The sequence below is a fragment of the Strix aluco genome, chromosome 12 (assembly GCF_031877795.1).
Source record: "Strix aluco isolate bStrAlu1 chromosome 12, bStrAlu1.hap1, whole genome shotgun sequence".
In the NCBI taxonomy this organism is placed as follows: domain Eukaryota; kingdom Metazoa; phylum Chordata; class Aves; order Strigiformes; family Strigidae; genus Strix; species Strix aluco.
The window spans coordinates 3,853,928-3,874,969 of NC_133942.1; positions in this window are offsets into that span (position 1 = coordinate 3,853,928).

The window sequence follows — 21,042 nt, forward strand, 5'->3', positions numbered from 1 at the left end:
TTTCTCTTTCCCACTTTCCTTCCGGATCAGATCCACTTCACATTTTCCGTCTGTGTTTTCTCTGCCAGTATTTGCTGCCTGGCAGCTAGCTCCAGCGCGCAGACTGGGTCTGCTCTTGCTTCAAGATCACAAGGACTTCGCCAGCTGCTACAAGTCCTCTGAGATCCTCATTTAAAAGGAGTTTTGAATCTCTTGCCATGGTCCGTTTCTCTTTGTTTGCCTTCAGCACTGCCTGGCAAGCTCTTTTGTCTGCCAACCAAAGAAAACTCTAAAGAAAACATACTTAGGACTTAGTTGCACATTCATTTCTTTTTCACTTACGCTTATGGGCATCCACCTTTTACTGACCACAGAGGTCATTCACATCCCTTCAAGCACTCAAAAGCAGTGCTATAAAGATCGTGTCATTACCATAAGTTGACCTTGCAAAACAATCCTTATTGCCAGAACAGGTTCACTTTGCACTAGCTCAACAAAAATGTATGTTTGCCTTTTTAGTCAATGATCAGGATCATTGTTGCCTCGCTAGGTATGAAGATAAGTGCTTTGTTGACATGACTATAACTCAGTTCGCTTATAGCAGTCAAACTGGGCATGTATTTTCCTTGTTTGCAAGTTATGAAACACCTCTGTGGACCATCTTGGGTGAGGAGAGGGGTGGCATGACCTCAGGGGGACTCATCCCCATGTCATGGAGGAGGAACTCCCCCAAAACAAAGGGCAACGTTGCAGGTCGCACACCTGCCACTTCCCCATGGAGGGTGAGGGCAGTGTTTTGGACCCCAGGCTCCTTGCAGTGGTCCCTCAGCAGTCCCACGGGGTGGGGCAGCCTCGGGTGTAGTGTCGGCTTGGGGGCCCTGTGTGGAGCAGCCAGATATCTGCTGTAAGCATCAGATGTCAGTACAAGACTGTACCTGGTCCAAAATGTAACCAAAGGGCTGAAGTCCCTGTAGCCTGAGCCCAGCCTCTCCACCTTCATGAGATCTCCATCTCCATGCACAGCTCAAGCAGGACTTACGTTGGAGGCAGCTACTTCTATTCCCCTCCCTCTTATTTACCCCATAAAGGACTTCCGTGTTTGCCTGGGAGGTTTGTCACCCTCAACAGTGTCCCTCTGAAGCTTCTTGCACATGCCAGTGTAGCAATTCTATTTGTGACCAACTAGATCAAATGTTTTCTCTCAAATTTATGCAGAAAATTCTAAGACGCTGTCCAGACCTACCAGCACCTTTGACAACAGTTAGAAAAAGAAATCAATTAAAATTCAAATAAAATTTGAATAAATCAGTAAGAACTTCTTTCTCCCAAAGAGAGGAGAGGCCGTAACAGCACCTTGACCATGAAGCCATCGTCCTGTGACAGCCAAATCAAAGTGAGCACGAGTGTTAGGGCTGCGTAAGGGAGGTCACAGCCACCAAACCTAGATTCAGATTAAGTCTGCAAATGAAGTTCAGTAATCCTAAAGAAGAGCTGCAAGTGTGGGCAATTATATTCTGAAATAATAATACTGGGTTGTATTTTTAAATATTAACTCCCTGCAGAGACAAGCCCTCAGATAATATTATCTTGAGAGGATTTGTTCCCAAAAAAGAGCTTCTGTTGCTGAATGTGCCAACAGGGATGCGGCTCAAAATATCTATCAACAATCTTTATTTTTAAATATTCACTCATACCCCAAAAAACAGTTCCTTTGCTGTTTTGGGTTTTTGACTGCACGACCACAGAACTCACCCCTGCTCTTTGTCCTCTGAGCACTTGACAAGATGCTCCACTGGGAAGATAGATAGAGGAATATATTGTGATCCAACATTTCCAACCACCCAGCCAGCTCGTGAGGGCAGGAGGAGGTCCTGGGAGCCTTTGTGGCTGCTGCTTATAAATTTTTTCAAAATTGTTCTGTTCTGGGTCAATGTATGTATGTACATGACACCACTCTGCCTTTTCTATGAATGCCATGATTTGATCAGTCAAGTGTTTCCTAAACCTATTTGCATAATTCGAGTTTATAATTTCCTCAGTAGCCATCCTCGGTCGCTGACTTCCTTGTCCACACCTGCTTGCATTCTTGCATGGTTATAAGACATCACACTTCACATCATGCCAGGAATTAATATTTAATGTAATTCTCCCCAGAAGAGTACAGCTCGGGGAATCACGTGAAATGTCCCTGTGAGACAATCATTTAGTGATCGTGTGTCAGCTTTTTAAGAGTATGAAGGCTTGTGCATTCCCCCTTCCTGGGAGAGGTGGCTGTACCCTTCATGTCAACCACTCAGGTCTGTCCTGTCCCCAAGCCTGTGGCAGCACCAGAAGTCCAGTGGCTGAACAGCCCCTCTGCACACTGTGTTTATTCTCAGAAATACGGAGCTTACAAACCACCTCTTTTGCAAACGAGCTTTGTCCAAACATCAGCAGCAGATCTGGAACGTGTGTTGTGTGGCTGATGCTGGACATGCGTCCACCTTTTTTTTTTTTTGTGTGTGTGTGTGTGTGTCCTTTCCTGGAATATCCCGAGCCCACATACACAGTATGTGTCACCCAAGAGGCTTGGAGGCTGCACAGGGGCAGGGTACAAGCTGCCATGTCATCACCCAAGACAGTTCGGTGGAGTTCAGGGTTTCGAGGCAAGGGCCCCAATCCAGAGAAACTCTGCTTTACTCCATGACTAACTCCCACTTTGCATGCCCAGAAACATTCCTCTTCATCCAGATTTGCTAAGCCGTCAGACAGTGGCAGAGCTCTATAACTTTACATAAGTGTCTAGTGATTAAAGCACTGGCTCAAGTACGAGTATAGAGGGGACTGAACCCAAGGCTGATGGGAGCAGAGAGTCCTGCTCCCGAGAGCCTGTAAGGACAAACTATTCTCCCAGACATCCACGGTTATAAAACAGCTTTACAAGCAGCAAGATCTTCTGGCTAATGTACTTTGAAGTGTCCCATACTACTTCCTTCCTCTGACGTTGCCACCCCAAGAGCAGGTAAGTCCCACCCTAACATATCCATGCAACAGCATCATTCTGTTATCAGTGTTGCTGTGCCCCCATCCACTTGCTCTGATCCCCTTCTGTTTGAAGTACAATTTTACTGCCTTTATGGCCACTTTTCACTCAAGGAACTGCCAAATCTCCTCTGGTAGCTACCTCTCCAGCCATACTCCATTCGTGGGAGCCAAGCACTAGTATCAGTTCCCATGGCTAGTAGTGTGCCTGCGTGTGCTCGTGGTGCACGTTGGTGGACTATAATCAGATCTGCTTCTTGGTCCAAACCAGCAGAACACGGCACTTGTGCAGCAGGTGTTTAATCAGGAGGCTTGCCTGGATTAACCGTTAATGTTTGATCCCCATATGTCACAGTCATGCAGTGCCCTACTGAAATTCCTGCCTGAATTCAAATCTGGAATAAACCCTGCACAGGTGAGCAAAAGACACCAACAGTCGTGTTTAAATGCCCCTAAGAGCCCACTGTCCTTTGCCTATATTCTCTCTCTAGCTGTGGCTAATCTGCAATGCATCACAGCAGCAAAATAAAACCCAACTCCCTGACCCTTTCTGGCCTTACTCATGGAATTAACACAAGATAAGTGGGACAAAGAAACGCAGTCATCAGAACCTATCACCATATAATCACAGACAGATTTAACCTACAAGGACCTACTGGGGGTCTCTCATCCATCTCCTGGCCAAAGCAGGGTTAACTTCAAAGCCACATCAGGTTGCTTAGGCCTTGTCCAGCCTGGTGATGATGTTCTCATGGTTGGTGATCCCTTTTCAAATTTTTGGGCCTGTCCCACAGCTGCACCATGCTTATGGTGAGCAATTTTTTCTTTCCCTGGAATGTCCCAGCTGCATTTTGAGCTGTTGCCTCATGTCATTTCTCTGGGCAGCTCTGAGAAAAGTCTGAGTCTGTCTTCTCTATATCCTCCCTCTAGGTAACTGAAGACAGCAAGTATATTCCCTAGAAACCTCTTCTCCCATGAGACAAGTCCAGCTTGTTTAGCATCTCCTCAAATACCATGTATTCCAGTCTCAGCCATCTTAGTGACCCTCCACTGGACTTTGCCATCGAACAACCTTTCCAACACCCCTCTGGAAGGATATACTCAAAGTCCTGCTTCCACGAACATGGGTGAAACCAAGTGGTCAGTGATGTTACTTCCCCTCCATTGCAGTGTCCCTTTCTCCATGTACCACCCTGAAGCTATCTATCTGCATAAACGTGATTATCTTGATCATGTTTTTGGTTTTTTGTTTGTTTTTTCTGCTACTTCTCACACACCGTTTACTCCAGAATGGTTTAAGACCCAGCCATGTGGTACTCACGTTCAACCCCAGAGAAATGGCTTGGTCCAGACTCACCAGTGCAGGCAACAGCCTGTGTTTTGGGTTTCTAGTATTTCTATTTTTCCATAGGTAAGGACCATGACTTTTGATGAAGGAAGGACAGAGAAGCTGCCTGGATGCTTTTCAGAGCTTTTCCCAAGTTCATGATATAACCCTCTCTGAAATCATCATTAAGTCCTCATGGGCAGCTGAGCCCTGGTAGATCCATGTGGGACAGATGAGGCCAGTTTGGGAGGAGCTGGGGGACCAGCTGAAAGAGCAGAAAGTTCCCTGTGAGTGAAGCAGAGAAATGGGACAACAGAGCACAAAACAAGTGGGGCTTGGTGAGAGATGCAGATCGGTAACTGGAGAAGGACTAGCTACAAGGAGGCCTGAAAGCAGAGAGGAGACCCTGGATCATGGTGTGATGGAGACAGGGACAGTAGCGAGGAGCAGCAACAGAGCTTGGATCATGCATAAGGAAGCTACTACATTCTCCGCACAGGAATCGGGCTATGGTGAAGGTCCTCAGCAGGGATCAATACTCCAAGATAGGCTCTAGGTGATATGAGGTTTTTGCACTTTGTCTCTCTCTTGTGCTGGGTCATTCCCCAGGGTGTGTTTCCTGGAAGGGCCTGGCCTTTTTTAGCACTAGCAGCACGTGGTGGGAGGCAGTTGTTTGCTTTGTTTTGTAGCCATATCTAATCCATGCCTGTACCATCCACCACTAAGTTCAATGCCAGCAGCATGAAGTTCTGTAGACCCACATGTCTTTAAACACGTCTCAAATAACTAAGCGGAATGAATCATAAACCGCACTCTCTCAACAGATGAGGAAACACAGGGAAACAAAAACATCAAGTGCAGCAAGGAAGCTGGGTACTAGTTTGCTGCCCTACCCCTTGAGGTTTGTTTGGGAAGTTAATAAAAATGTGTTGACATTCTTTCTTGTTAAACAAGGTGATGTATTTACAATAAATTCAACCACCCAGGGGTAGAAATGAATGCTAGATCTCACAGGGGGTTCAGTAACTTCCTCTTCTCTGATGTGGCATGGACCCCATTTCTGAGACAGATGTGAGCATGTATTGGCTTCAGTGGAATCTTGGCCCTTGGATAGCATTAATAGCCTATATGGGCAAAAGAGGTTTGAGACTTTAACAGAAGCGTCTTCGGGTATCTCTGGGTAAATGTCCAGGGGAAAGATGCTGAGAGAAGAAACAAGCTCTGCACCACGAGCAGGTGAGATGAATGCAAGTGGTCCATGCTGTGAATGTCCCCAGGAGCAGGGGCTCGGGTACAGTAGGAGCAGGGACAGGGTCCTGAATGTCTCCTAGGTCCAGGGGAGATTGGTCGTCAGCGGGGTAGGATGCCAGTGACATAAAAATCTACCCAGACAGCAGGAGCCCTGCTTGGGAAGTAAAACCCAAAGACAGATGGAAGACATATTGTGAGTCCAGTGATAGCCTAGATAACTGCAGCATCCAGGTTCCTCCTTCCTCTGGCAGCACTAGATGCCTGGAGAGCTTGCCCAGTGTCACCTAAAAGGCCTTGGACAGCACGGCAGTCCCTTGTTCGGTGGTCTTCCCAGGTACATAGACACCCTAGCAGTGAAGTCTCCCAGGAGGGTTTTCCTCCTTGTTTAATCTCATCCTGAGTACATAGAGGTGTGACATTCTTGTCCTTCTCTGCTCTCCTCCCAAGGAGGGAAAAGATTAACCAAACATTACGTACAGTAACCATCAGGGTGGATTGTGGCAGTGCTAGTCTGTGCTCCAAGCCAGATGGATGTCAAGAGCAATGAGCACCTCGTGACATACATTGCTGCAGAAAGTAACCAGAGATTGCTCTAAAATTAAACAACCATGGGAAAACCCTGGTGCCACCTTATATCTGGCTGATTGCTGTACAGAACTCCAGTTCCTAAAGCATCAGAAGGACTTGGAGGAACCTCTCCTACTGATGAGGATATCAGGATTTTCCTTTCCAAAGGCTGTGGATCTTCTAACAACAGATGTTTATGTGGTTCTTGCTTGCTGGCCAAACTGGTGATGACTTGAGGAACACCTCTGCCAAGGGGAGGGAGCAACCCAGGGAGATCACAAAATCATTGCCCACCCTGAAAGCTTCACCCACAGAGGAAACACAGTTCTCATTCAGTCCATCTCCTGGCCATTCCCATTTACAAGCTTGGGGTGATATCCTAGGGACCGGAATGGCCTTTCCTGTATACCTTTCATAAAAGTAATGCATCGTTTCTGCCACCTTCTAATGGAAACACCTTAGAAAAAGCCGGCATTAGGTGGAACAAGCGCATAACAAAGACAGTATGTGAGAGTTCAGCAGCTTCTCACCTCCAGAGGTGTCCAGAGAAGAACGTGGGAACACTAGGAACATCCCACCCTTCCAGATCTCACCCTTGGAGAAGTTCTTTCCAGTCAACCCTAAATGTCCTTCTTGGCAACCTCCCCTTCTTCTGCAAGGCCTCTCTTTCCTCTCAACTCTCTTGCCCCTTTGGGGTCTTGTACAGAGTGACAGGCAGCCCTGTTCCTTGCCTGCAAGGCTAACACCCACACAGTAAACATCTCTCTTTGCAATCACCCACTCCTGCCAGACTTCTCCCTTGGCTTGCCCATTTGGTTCCTCCTGGTCTTGTCACCTACAGACATTGGGTAGGCTTCCTGTCTCTGAAAGAGGTAGGGAGTCCCCAGATCTCGGTGTCTCTTTTATGGTACTCAGCATGGCTGAGGGCTACAAAAAACCTATGCTGTTTCAGTCTCGGGTGGTTCTTTAGCAGTCTGTAAGGACCACTGATTAAATTTTCTCCAAGTGTTGTTCAACAGTGTAATTTCAGACAGTTTTGGAGTATCTCCAGTTTCTGGAAACCACCCTGACAAGATGTTCTGACATTCCTAGTGTTCCCAAGTTCTTCTCTGGACACCTTTGGAGATGAGAAGTTGCTGAACTCTCACATATTGTCTTTGTTATGCATTTGTTCCATCTCATGCCGACTTTTTTCTAAGGTATTTGTATTAGGAAGTGGAGGAGCCTATGCATTACTTTTATGAAAGGTATGTAGGATTTGCATGCTGACTCTCACTGTGAGCAGCAGGAATGATCTGGAGCATCCTTTTGGTGCCAGGTATCTGTCTGGTTGGAAAGGCACACTGAGCTTGGCATGACCAGCCTACTGTCCATGTACAAATGGCATTCCTTCAGAAATGGAAAACCAACTGCTGAAGGAGGAGACTGAGCTGAAAAGCTGGCTTGAGTTGCGCTGGGGAGAAAGCTTAGCACACCAACACTGGGAGTGGGCTGGAGTCTGTCGAGCCACAGGCCAGAGATGTTGGGCTAGAATACAAGGTAGCTCTTCTGCACCCACCTGAAGACCAGTGGGACTTCAGCTGATGAATGCTCAGCTTTGTTCAGGATGTGGACTACAGACTTTATCCCAGTGGTGGAACAAACTCATGGGCTGTGACTTCTCTGCTGCTGCATGGCTGAACTGACCTGCACGTGCATGGTGATACATCCTACTTCAAAACTTGCTCTGGAGACCAGTCTAACAGCTCATCTGCAAGGCTTCCCCAAAACAGTTCTCAGCCCTGTGCGATTTGCTTGTTGTAATTTTGCACATCATGTTCTTTTTGGAAAGCACTGACTGGTTGGCTCCTTCCCTGGGGAGCAGCTGAGCCTGATTTGGGAGAAAGCCTGGGAGTAATTGCCACAACAAGGAGATGGGAAGCTGCATCTCCAGAAGAAGCTACAAGGAGGAGCAGGGAGCAGGACTGGGGTGATGGGGAAGGACCAATGGCCTCACATAGAGTCGAACTCAAAGCCACGGAGCTGACTAAACTCAAGTCTGGAAGCAAGGACACCTTGAAGGACACAATGGCAGTGGAAAATTTTTATAAACTTCTTGTTTTTCTATTGCAGCCTTGCTACTTTGAGTTCCTTTTAGTTGAAAAGCGATCTGTTCTAGTTTATACCTGGGTTTGTTATGCGAGCAGTCTTTGTGGGGTGTTGGGAAGTCTGAGATCCATGCCAAGGGTTTGGATGGCTCAGGGTTGCAACATGTCCTGGCAAGACATAGAAGCCTGGGGCTGAGAAAGAAACAGGAGGATGCCTTGAGAAAGGCTACATCAGCCTTGTTTGGTGGATTGGTGACACAGGATGGCAGCTACTCTTTTAACCCTTGGCAGATGGCCATCCTTTACATCCCTGGGCTAAGGTAGAAAGAGGCCAGGAAGGCGTCAAGTCTGGCCCTAACTTGCAGACTATAGATAATTAATTGGTCTTTAGGATGCTGAGTACAGGCTGTTCATGCCCTTCTCTCCAACATACCAGTTGGCTTACATACGAAATGTCAGAGTTGACTCACTTCTGCATTTTTTTCTCTTCCAAAGCCGTGATTGAGTTGGAATTTACTGGTCCTACTAGAGAAGCTGTTTTGTAATTGAGTGCTAAGCCTGACTCTTGCGAGGTGGTGCAGTCCCACAGCTGAGTCCATCGCTTCTGCTTATCGCCATCACATCTGCGTGCCCCAGCAAAGCAACCAGCAGTCATTACCTATTCCTCACATGCATGTTGGTGGATACAGCTGTTAAAAATGTAATCATCACTAACACGCTGGCAGCTGCCTGTGAAGCCTGAGCCGCCGGATGTCTTTGTTTACCTGCTCACCACAAAACAAACTTGACGGAGCACTTCAGCTCTTGCCTACAGTTTGCATTGCCAACTCATTTTGGCAGAGCCACATCACTTCTTCCCAAGACCTCCTCATTTCTGCACACAGGTGTCCTTAGGATGTTGGCCATGACCACTTCTGCCAACAATTCAGGGGAGAGAATTTATTTTTCTGACATTTTTGTCATTATGGTTTTTCAAAAGACTGGTTAAGAGTGTGCTTTTGGTTCCTTTGAACCGGGTATTTGCGAGTGGCTCTGTGCATCTAGCACTGTGATAAGTAGCCTCAGAGGCAGGGAAAATAATTACATTAAAAACTTTTTAAATGCAATTAGCTCAACCCAGAAATGGAGCAGCAAGTATGACATCACTAATTTTTGTATTTTCAGGTGCAAACCTGTTTCCCTCAGTTATGCATTTCTCTGTGAGGTGTTTTAGAACTGCACAAAAGCCATAATGGTGGTAGAGAAAATGTAGTTTTAGACTTGAGTACAGTATGATTCAAATCTCAGCCAAACCGAGCACACAGCCACATTCCGCTGTCCTCCAAAGCCTTCGTGATACTGGGAATGGCTCCTTCCACACACTAATTTTGTCAGTTAGCTTTAAAAGCCTACAACAAGCCTCTGAAGGTATTGTAGTTTGTGTTTTTCTAACGTTGTTCCCCCATCCCTGCCAGGAACCCATTTGGTAAGGATGCCTGAGTACCCATCACCAGCTGAGGGGTGGGAGAAGATTTCAACAGGACGATAAAGATGATTTCACAGATGTTTGTTACCACGGGACCCAGCATTCAACAGCAGAACCTTTTGTTTTCTGTCCGGGAACTTTAGCAGAGTGTTTTATACACAGATGCTTCTTGCCTGAGCCTTGGGGCAATTCTCTAGTTAACAAACGGAGTTTGCTGTACCAGCAAGAAGTCCTGCAGGATTAGTGTGCTTAGCACACGTGGAGACTCTGTGTCCCAGGCACAGCCTGGAGCACTGCTGACACCCATGAGAGCTCCTAGCTGAAGTCCACATTGACATGGACATAACCAGGACTGTGTGTCTTAGCTGGGAAACAGCTGACAGAGAAGGGCAACCATGTGATTTTGGAGGAGCAAGACCAGGGAGAACCTGCAGAAGAGTTGCTGGGTTGGAAGAAAATAATTTCTCAGAGAGCTGTGAATCAGCCCGGGGCCCTCCCTCACTGCTGGAATACTCCAAAAGATGTCAGCTGAGGAAGATGAGAGGATCCCAGTGTTGCTGCGGGTAAGGATGACTCAAAAGGAAAGGCATGGTGTGGCTCCATGGGTGGAGGAGGGTGCTCCCCTCCACGGAGGCAGGAGAGGTACTTTTTGTTGCTACTGTGAGCTGGGCTGAGTTACCTGTTGTTTTCATTGAACTGAAGCAGAAAAGTTGCTGTGAGACACCTAATGAGCAAGGTGGCAGCTGGGAGGCAGCACAAACCTAACAAATATCTGCCATGCCCCATCCCCGTCCAAGTGCTTAACCTCTGTCAGGTCCCACCTCCTCTAGTCCTACAGCTCTTCTAAAACCTCCTGCTCCTGCAGGTTGCCACCAGTTGGTACTGGGATGAACACCTCCAGGGCAGAGGTCTCCCTCTGGTGCTTGAGCCTCACCCAGGAGGGTTGGTTCTGGTCTGCTGGGGCAAGCAAGGAGCAATGAGAGCAAGGCAAGGGGCAGCGTGAGTCACAGAGATGTACTGAATCGCCCGCAGCAGTCTGAGAGTGCTCATCTGTGGCAAATGAAACCCAGTCCTTTAGTTTTGCATTTTTTTCACACTGGAAAATATCTAGAGTGGCCACTTCTGAGTAAGTCAAGCCTGACCTAGGTCCTGTGCAATGTGCCTGACTCACCAGCTCAGCTTCTGCTCTCTGCTGGAGATCTTTGTGCAGTTATTAAGAGAAATTTGATCTAAACACATAATGGCACAGAGAGGGCTTTTTGTCCTAAAATGAGGAAAATACATTCTGTGTGTTTGTTTTTTCTGTATTCATCTTCTTATAAGATTATTGTCAGCGACCTTATTTAGAACTAAATTGTTCCTGTAGCATTTCCCTACCAAAATACATGTTTTCCTGCACGACAGTTTGTCGTTTGTTAGTCTGAGATTTGCTTCCAACGGCCTCAGTCACGTAAGCAGCAATGCTGGTATAAAGTCTGTATTTGCTCTTCCTTAGAAGAACATTTTCAAAATTATTTAAAACAGCTGACCATTTCTCACCACAAAGAGTTAACACACATTTTAATAGTGACTAGAAATATCCACAGTAGCAGGAGATCCTAGAAAAAGAATAAAAGAATGGGGTGCGGGTGACAGAGAGAAGGGAAATGGAAATCTGTCAGAAATCCATGGGAGGGAGGGGTACAGAGAGGTGGGTTGGACACAGAGCAGGTTGGTTTTGCCCGTGTTTACTCTAAGGCTCCGCTTTAAGCAGCAGCGGGATTTCAGTGGGCAAGTCAGGACATCTCAAGGTACCTCTCTAAGTAGAAACAAAGACTGTCAAATGCTTTCTTGACACCAGTTGCATTTCTGAGGAGTGTCTGCCCTTGAAATCTGTTCCCAGGTAATAATCATGGCTTGCTGGGTTGACATGGAGCTGGTTTCCCCGACATTGTTCCTCTGTTCTTTCCGGGATGGTTTTGTGGACCGTCTTGTCCAAGGAAGGGCATGTACCCCTGCTCCATTATCTCAGGAAGGCAGATTTCTTCTGTCCTAGTATCTCTCCTTCACCACAGGCTCTGGAGAAGGTGTTCCTCACTAGTTCTTGGCAGTGCTCTGTCACTTGGGTTTTCTCCTGCAACTGTCCCAAAACGCTGCCTCACATCCTCCCTTGTCCATGCAAGAAGGTTATACTGGGAGAAAGAAACATGAATTTAAATGGAAGTAGTTATAACAATATTGTATTCCACAGCCCACTGCAAGAAGCATTAGATGTGGTGGCTCGGGGATGTTTTTACCCTGAACAGCTCAGCCCAGCTCTCCTCTTCCTGATCTTTACTTTGACTTTGGCCATTTCCTCTCTGTCCTTTGGATCTGAAAATGCTTCAGATCTAACATTAATGCCTAGGACTTTGCCCAGAAATGAAAGGTCCACAGCTCTGACTATCCCCACTCAGAAAAAAGTGACAAAACCCACCTTGTTTTTTCCAGGGCTCACCCAACACTGTCCTCTGTGAGTGTCACCAGTGTTTGCTTCCACTTTCTCGTTCAGGAACCTCCTGTGCATCGAAGCTTTACTCTGAACCAATACACAAACACACACCTCTGGGAGATTGCCTTTCTCTTAACTACACCGTGTTTTCTTTAGACACCCAAGGTTTACTTACTGGCTTTGGATTTGTGTGTGTGGTTTTAATAATTTTTTTTAAGAATAAAAACATTTTAAAAAGCTGTTAGCTTCCACTTTTCTTTTATATAGTGCTTTTTTTAAGGGCAGTTGTGACATGAAGCAAACACCAAGAAGTGCTTAAACACTGAGAAATGCTTAAATCCTCTGGAAAACATTGACTGTATTCACTGGCTACAGTAAATCTAATCCCTAAAACAATAGGTGTTTTTTTGTTCTGAGCTAGAAACTTACTTTTTTTAAAGCAAGAATCAGTTCATCCACACGTATTAAGTGATAAATGACTTCTTACTGAATGTGGCCAGAGACACGTGCTCAGCCGGAGTTATCCCCTCTCCCACTCAATGTACCCATAAATTGCAAGAATTGGAGAAAGTTTGAGGGTTGAGGGAACTCTGGAGATCTTGGTTCACCAGGTGTGCACTGAAGGTCTCCAAGGATGGAGATACCCCTCCACTTCTCTGTCCCCTGCCCAGCAGCTCCCCTTCTCTCAATGTGATCTTTTTCCCTTGTGTCCGACTGGAATTACCCCCCTTTCCCAGGTCCTGTTCCCCAGCCACAGGACCTCTCCATCAGAAATAAAAAATAATAACTTTAAACTGTTAAATGTTAAGAAAGGATTTTTAGCCTTAGTTAAAGACTAAAATACTTTTTAAGGTTCCACCACTAGAATTTTTTACATATACTGGTTATAAGCTTTGCTGTGTCTGTTTAATAAAACCAAATCCATCACATGAATTCAGCACATCTTCCCAAGAGATGCCCTTGTAACCTTTCAACCTGTAACAAGGGCAAATTTTTCAGAACTATCATTTTGTCAAGAAAAGAAACCAAGACAACAGACACAGTGATCCCTGGGATTTCCAGGTAAACCTTTTTTTATAAATATTAAGAAAACAGATCCATGTCAAAGCGCTCAGTTCAAGCCAAGAAAGGCTCATTGTGAGACGCATCTGCAGAAATAGTTACTGCATTTCAGAAAGGTACTGGGACAGCCAGGCTGATCCACAAAAGACAAATATTTCTCTCCAATTCCCCCAAACTGCCCCAAAAGAGGCAACGCACTTACAGGTGGTAACTTCCATGGAAAAGCAGTAGTTCCTTACTGATTCCCAACCCACGTCTAAGTGCCTACACCAGAGGGGTAACCCAAAAATATGGGTATTTAATTAAACTTTAATCAAATTTTACCCTATTTGGTCCTCATCAGCATTTTGCTGTGCTCAGGACACAAATCCAAGGGCTGGTTCAGGAACAGAGTGGTCATGAGCTGTGGTCAGTGATTTGTTTGGGAGGGGTTTTCTTGCAGAAACCAGCCCCTGGGATTGGAGGTGCTCTTGCTAATTAGTATCCCTGTAAGGACTCAGCTGTGGGGCACAGGGGGGTGGTGGTGAGGCTAATAAATGCATTCGTTTCTAGAGGTACAACTTGCTCTGCTTTCAAAGACGTGTTTGTGGGTGAGAACAGTTAGCATAGCTGGAAAAAAATACACCATTACAGCTGCAGAAGCACTGCTGAATATTGTAACCATGGCATCAGACCCTTTCTCACCCTGGGATGTATTTCTGAGAGCACGGCAGCTGGCAACTAGGCCAGGTAACGAGTCCCATTCCCAAAGGCCTCAGCTGCTTGGTCTGTGAAGCCCTCATCATGACTGGTCTTCATTCATCCAGGAGTGAGCCTGAAAACCAGTAGGTTTTTGTTGAGTAGTTTGGCCTCACAAAGCGGTGGAGAACTTCTGCGGGGTGATGGGTTCCCAGCAGCCAGTCAGGGAGCCGGAGTGTGTTTCCCCAGGTGGAGGTGACACCTGCTTCCCAAACCCATGGGCATCTCTTGGACAGTGCAAAGGCCACATGCTCACACCCCTGTGCTGCAACGTCTTGGAAAGGAAGACCTATCCCAAGGAACCATTTCCACCCAGGTCCCACTGCCTACTATTTACCCCTGTTTTTTTCAGGAAGTGGTCCTCTAGCACAGAAGCCATATTTCCTCATTGCAGTCAGGTCTGGGTTTGGAAAGCAAAAATGCTGGCTGCAGGTGACTGGCAGGAAGGCAGGTGAAGGCACAAAGTTTCCTGCAGTGCAAGGATGTCTTATCAGGTTGTCTGTCAACCCATCAGGGGCCCTCTCAAGCCAAGCACGCGGAAACAGTGCTGATTGCTGTTGACTTTGTCCAGCGATGGCACCCGTGGCTCAGACTGTCTGCATTAGCAGAGCCTGTTCCCGAGGCAAGGTGCTGGGCTGAATTGGTTGGCATCCACCTGCACCAACAGGCACCTTATAAAATGCCACACGTGGCCACCCACCACTGCAGAGACCTCCTGGGAGCACTGACAGATGAACCAGCCCCTGGCCCCTGGCAGGGAGGAGGTGGAAGCTACTTGGTCTTCCTGGAGCTGGGTAGCAATGTTGCTTGTTGCTGGGGGAAGCAGGGCATGTTCCAGCTCAGGTGGAAAACAGGGACACTATGGACAGCTGACAGCCTCTCCCAGCCATTGGCAGGATTCAGGCTCTTCTGCCAAAACCCCTCTAAGCTCACGCATTCCTTTCAGCTTTCTCTCCCAGAAGGCCATATGCAAGTCATAGGCACCCTCAGCAGGTCTGCCAACAACACCGAGCTGTGTGGTGCGGTCACATGCTGGAGGGAAGGGATGTGCCATCCAGAGGGACCTGGACAGGCTGGAGAAGTGGGTCTGTGCAAACCTCATGGAGTTCAGCAAGGCCAAGGGCAAGGTCCTGCCCATGGGTCGGGGCAATCCCAAGCACAAATACAGGCTGGGCCATGAGTAGATTGAGAGCAGCTGCAAGGAGAAAGACCTGGGGGTGTTGGTTGATGAGAAGCTCAACATGACCCAGCAATGTGCACTCACAGCCCAGAAAGCCAACTGTACCCTGGGCTGCATCAAGAGCAGTGTGGCCAGCAGGTTGAGGGAGGGGATTCTCCCCCTCTGCTCCACTCTCGTGAGACCCCCCCTGCAGTGCTGTGGGGCCCCCAACATAAGAAAGACATGGACCTGCTCAAGTGGGTCCAGAGGAGACCACAAAGATGCTCGGGGGACTGGAGCACCTCCCTTATGGGGACAGGCTGAGAGAGTTGGGGGGTTCAGCTGGAGAAGAGAAGGCACCAGGGACACCTTAGAGCAGCCTCCCAGGACTTAAAGAGGACTACAGGAAAGGCGGGGAGGGACTTTTTACAAGGGCGTGTAGTGACAGGACAAGGGTTAATGGCTTTAAACTGAAAGAGGGAAGATCTAGGTTAGATATAAGGAAGAAATTCTTTACTGTGTGGATGATGAGACACTGGCACAGGTTGCCCAGAGAAGCTGTGGCTGCCCCCTCCCTGGCAGGGTTCAAGGCCAGGTTGGACGGGGCTTTGGGCAACCTGGGCTAGTGGAAGGTGTCCCTGCCCATGGCAGGGGGGTTGGGACTGGATGATCTTTAAGGTCCCTTCCAACCCAAACTGTCTTATGATTCTATGATGCGATAAAGTCATGGCCACTGCTGCTGGTACTAAGAACTCACAGTAACCTGAAAGTCAACGACAACCCTAAGATGTTTTCTCCATGCAGGCCAACTCTGTACCACTTCCAGAGAAGCAGCACTAAGAGCTGTGTGCACAGCTTTTTCCCTGCTGCCTTGGGGGAACATCCAGAAAATAACAAGTACTTCCAGCACTTGTTACCAGTATCCATGATTTCCAAGTTGCCAACAGCCAGTGACGTGGACTGAGACCTTGCTCCTCATGACCCCCCAGCACCAGTCCCTAAGGCTGGTAGGCCCCATAAGACCCTCTCAGATCAGACCCTGTCTGCTTTCTGGTGGGGCTGGCAGATCTCCTGAGAAACTCCAGCACACCCTGCGTGAGCTCAGTTGGTGGTGGACAGAGGACTGTCTGTGCTGTCTTTGACAGCAGAGAAGGGAGGACAGCAGGTACCCACCTCATCAAGAGAGCAGGAGGGGTGCCATGCTGTCACCCTTGAGCAACCAACCCAGTCCTCAGCAGGATGCCCAGGACAGCAAGAGGATGAAGGGCAGACGAAAATACATCGACCGTGGTGCGGCATGCCGTGAAAGTCAGCAGTGGATGCACCAGCCATTTGGCTTTGGCACATTGGCGCACGCTAGCATCCTCCCTTTTCCTGTTGAAACACCAGTCCTGGGCGAGCAGCACAGAGATTTGGCCCCCAGGAAGGTTCAGGAGTTCCCACTCACTCCTGTGACCCAGAGGAGGATGAAAGGAGTGAGTCAATCACAATGAAGCCCAGCGGATGAAGCCCACCAGGTGAAGCCCAGCGGATGGAGCCCACCAGCATGCTTGCTCTGCCGTGACTCGAGAGCATGGGAAATGGAGGGAAGGGGAGAGCTGTGGGTTCCCATAGCAGGACAAACACCCTGGAGACTCCAATCCTTCTGCATCACAGAGGAAAAGTTGGGATTTCTCCTGTTTTGAGTGCCCCGAACCAAGGGAGCAGGACAGTTTGGATGTGTTTGGAGACACTTCTAGGTTTTTATCAGGGGCTGGTCTTTCCCTGCTTTCCCTGTCCCAGGGGCCTGGGTTGCTGCAGCTGGTTTTTTCCTCTTGGTCTCTTGTCCAGCAGCTGTACAGTCTGTGCCTGGTCGAGCTCTGCAAGTCCAGTGGTTTGCATCTGCTCCCTCCAGGCACTCCGACTTGCTCAGCCCTTCCCGAGCTAATCTCCTGGTGCCATCTGCCGTCAGACTCAACACCATCGTCGGGTTGTGGGGATGCTCCCAGCCATCTCCATCCTCAACCTCACTTGCAAAAAGAGCTGGACCAGGTAGCCCACTGCCAAGCTCGGGTGACCCCCGTTGCCCCGTGCCTAGTAAAGAGCTGAATGTGTCATTGATATGTCATCACATAAGACTATTATATTTTCTTCTTTTTTAGTTAAATGTGTAATACCAGAAGCTATGCATTGGGAGAGGCACCCAGAAGAGGGAGGTCTGCAGCCTCAGGGGTTTCCCAGGCTCAGGTGGACCAAGTCACAACTGGCCTGAGTCAGTGCTGGTGTCGGTCCCACCACAGTCACGCTGGGCTATGGACACTGCCCCTCCCCACCCCGGCAAGAGCACTGAGATTCAGTCTATTTTTGGTAACAGTGCTATAGCTGACCAGAAAAGTAAAAAGATTTTCCTCTGTTAATACAGAGTTTCTTTGTCTGAAGTACCTACACTCTCCCCATCCTGAGGGGGAGAGGAAGGTGCAAGACAAAATCTATGTGTGTTTTCTCCACTGTCCCAATCTGCAGCCTCCTGTTCAGCTCCTGTTTGGGAAAGTGTCCTGGTGGCGTGTGCTCAGGTCTCGGATGCCATCTCCTGGCTTTCCCTCTGTACTGTGCGTTGCGTTGACGCGCTGTGACTCCACACAGACCCGCAGGACCTTTCCCATCACACTGTCAGAAATAACAGGTTCAGAGCGGCTTTTATTCTTTGAGGATCTGGCCCAATCCCACGTTATTTTTGAATCAGGATGGTGGTAACTCCTCTAATAACCTCCATCAACCGCTTGCTATTACAATATTACAGGCTTCTGTGCAGGATCCCATCGCAGCAGCACCTTGACTCCCAAAGCCCCTCTGGGCTGTGATCCATCGCTTTGGGGGTGGGTCCTGCTACCTCTCACCTTTCACCAGCAGTTATTGTGCAGGGTGTATTTTTGTCTCTACAAACTTGTATGGCCCCTGTGCACCTGTGTTTTTCTGTGCTTGCTGTTTGGGGTATTGGGATGCCACTTCCAAGTCTCTACAGAATTTGTGCTGGGTTGGGGAATAATTTAACAAGTGGGTGATTGGCAGGGGGATAGAAAATGTTATTTTTTCATATCCAAACCTGGCAGGTAAGCAAAACTCATGAGAGGGGGCACTGTGCAATAAGGAAATGCAAGATAAGGAGCAGACAGCTCCCTGCTTGGCCTCCATCATTTCCTAGCTCTTTCTGCCCTCCTGGTGATGTTTCTGGCCTGGGTAAGCCTACTTACACACCCGCCAGCCAAGCCTGCCTCTTCCAGAGTTGTGCTACCAAGTTCATCCATCATCAAGCAGCTTGGCCATTCGTTTTGTTTGGCCACGTGCCACGGCTGGGCTGGGGCTCCACGGAGCTGGTACATGTGATGCTCCCTGCCTGCAGCGGACCTGCTCCTCATCCCCACGGGGCTGGACCACGCACATTTGCCAGTGAAATCCCAGCAACATTACGTGGGCTGCAGCTTCTTGGAAGTCATTTGGGAGCAGTAGCTGCTAAAGCCTGATGCAGCATGGATCCGGGGCTATCTGAGAGATCTCCTCATGGCTGTGGCTGTTGGTGTCTGCCCAATGGACAAACAACCGGGAGGATATCAGTGGTCTTCAAAAAGGTCTTCAACCATGAAAGACTTCAGCCTCAGCTCGGAGGGATGCCTTGGGGAAAGGAGATGATGGCAGAGGCTCTTCTCCCTGCGCTGCCAGTGCAGACCAGCAGATGGAAGTTTCTGGGGTTTGCAGGAGCCATTTCCATCCTTTGCAAAGCCATTTGAATCTCTCTTCATCTTATTCGCCATAGAAACGAGCTGACGGCACCAGCTTACGCAACCCACACAGCTGAGCTGCATCCGGGTACCCTTCATCATCAGCCAAGGTGTGCAGAACCACGAGGAGAGCATCAGCGCCGCGAGGCACTCCCGGCCTCGGAGACAGGAGCGCTGCAGTCTCTTGCGACCAGCAGGCCCCTGGATGAATGCAGGTGTTAAATGACCTGCCTCCTTTCCTACGTCTCTGGTTTTAAGCAGGGACTGAGTTTTGCATCTGGCCTCCCTGAAGACGCCCTGGCCTGCTGCAAGCGTGTCTCATCAGTTCAAATGGGGGCCCAAGCCGGCTCCATAGCAGCTTGTCCAGTGCAGCCATGCCAAGAGGCCTTTTTGCAGCAGAACAGCTGGATTTTCTGTTTCCAAAGTGCTCCTTGCTGCAGTGTCTGGACCACACGCTGTGGCAGAGCACAGCACTTTCAGGAGAAAATGGTCCAAAAGCTCTCAGATTGATTTATTTTTTGTCCCACCTTCAAAACAAGGAACAGAGAGGGGGAGTTTCCAGTAAAATTTAAACTGAAAGTGTACCAAAACCAGCTTTTTTCCCTATTCCTTCTTCTTCCAGCCTGAATGCCACCTCGTCTCTTCTCTGGCCTCTTTGTCCTGTGGCCACTGGCTGACAGGTCCAGCCAGGGACCGAAGGACCTGGGTGCCAGCAACCTGCACCCTTTTTCCTGGCGATGCCATCGGGCTGTGCCCCATCCCGAGCCACCCACCATCCTGGAGCTCCATCCCACCCACAGACCGGGGACATTCCCCGTCCCCAAATCGCTGCCCAGAGAGCCTCCCCTTGAGTAGGGCACAAGTGGGAGCAGCCTGGGAGGGGCAGGGGCATTGCACTCCTGCACGAGCAGACACAGGCGGACAGAGGCAGCCAGTGCACACGTGTGTGCACACACACCTTCGTCATGCTCACACCAGCCAGGGAGGGGGACTCCCAGGGACCCTTGGAGCAGTCGTGACCTACTTTAGCTCCGAGGCGAGCCGTGTTGCATGGGTCCCAGTGTAAAAGCTTAATAGAGCCGGGAGTAAATTATTCATTGCCTGGCCATGTTAATGCATGTGCTAAAGGCTTTTTTTTAAAAAAAAAAAAAAATATCTCCTCTATAATTTAAAGCCTTGCACGCTCCCATCACCAGGCCCTGACTGCTCTTCTGGGTGTTTCTGCTTAGGTGAGCAGAGCTGCAAGATGAGGACAGACCCGGCAGGGGAGAGCCAGCCTGGCAGGAGCTGGGATGGAGCGAGGCAGGAGCTGGGATGGAGGGAGGCAGGAGCTGGGATGGAGGGAGGCAGGAGCTGGGATGGAGGGAGGCAGGAGCGAGCTTTGCCTGGACCGCGGGCGGGGGGATCCCGTGGGGAAGGGGCTGGCAGTGCTGCTCTGGCTCAGGCAGCCTGCGGCCCCGCAGCGAGTCACTTCCCGGAGCGGCAGAGCTCAGCAGAGTCCATTCCCAGGCACAGTGGCCAGCAGGGCTATTTTTAGACCTGCCTTTTGCTTTTTCTTGTTTTTTTTTTTTTTTTTTTTCTTCCCCCTGCTCCTCGCCTTTGCTCAGTACTGCCCTTAAAGCCCTGTGGAGAGAGGAAAATACTGATCCCTGGGGTGGGAAGCTGCGTGGGAGGGCTTTAGGAGCACCCCATCACAGAGACTTGCTGAGCCGAGCCATGGGGAGCCCCTTTGGCACATCAGGGAGATGGCCCAGGACACCCCGCTTGGATTTCAGCAAGCTGCCTCCAGTGCATCTGCAGGCAGCCCCTGCTGTATCATCTCGCCAGGAAAAGCAGCCCCTGCCCCAGGGCTGCAGCTCCCACAGCTGCTTTAGCAGGTACAGATAAGGCCACAAAAAAGATGTCGGCAGCCCCAGCCAGGGTGCCTGGCCCACGAGGAGGAGCTGGGCAGGCACTGGGCCACGGTGCAGCTGCAGAGGACGTTTGCCTTCTATGGACATCTCTCCTCGCTGCGCCGCTGGCAGGGAGAAAGGAGAGGCCCTCAGGCACTGCAGGCATGGGGGGGGGGAACAAAAAAACACACCCAAAAAAGCTCATGGTTGCCCTCTTCGAGGCCTCCAGAAGGTTCAGCATCAACAGCCCCTTCAACACGTGCCAGTGC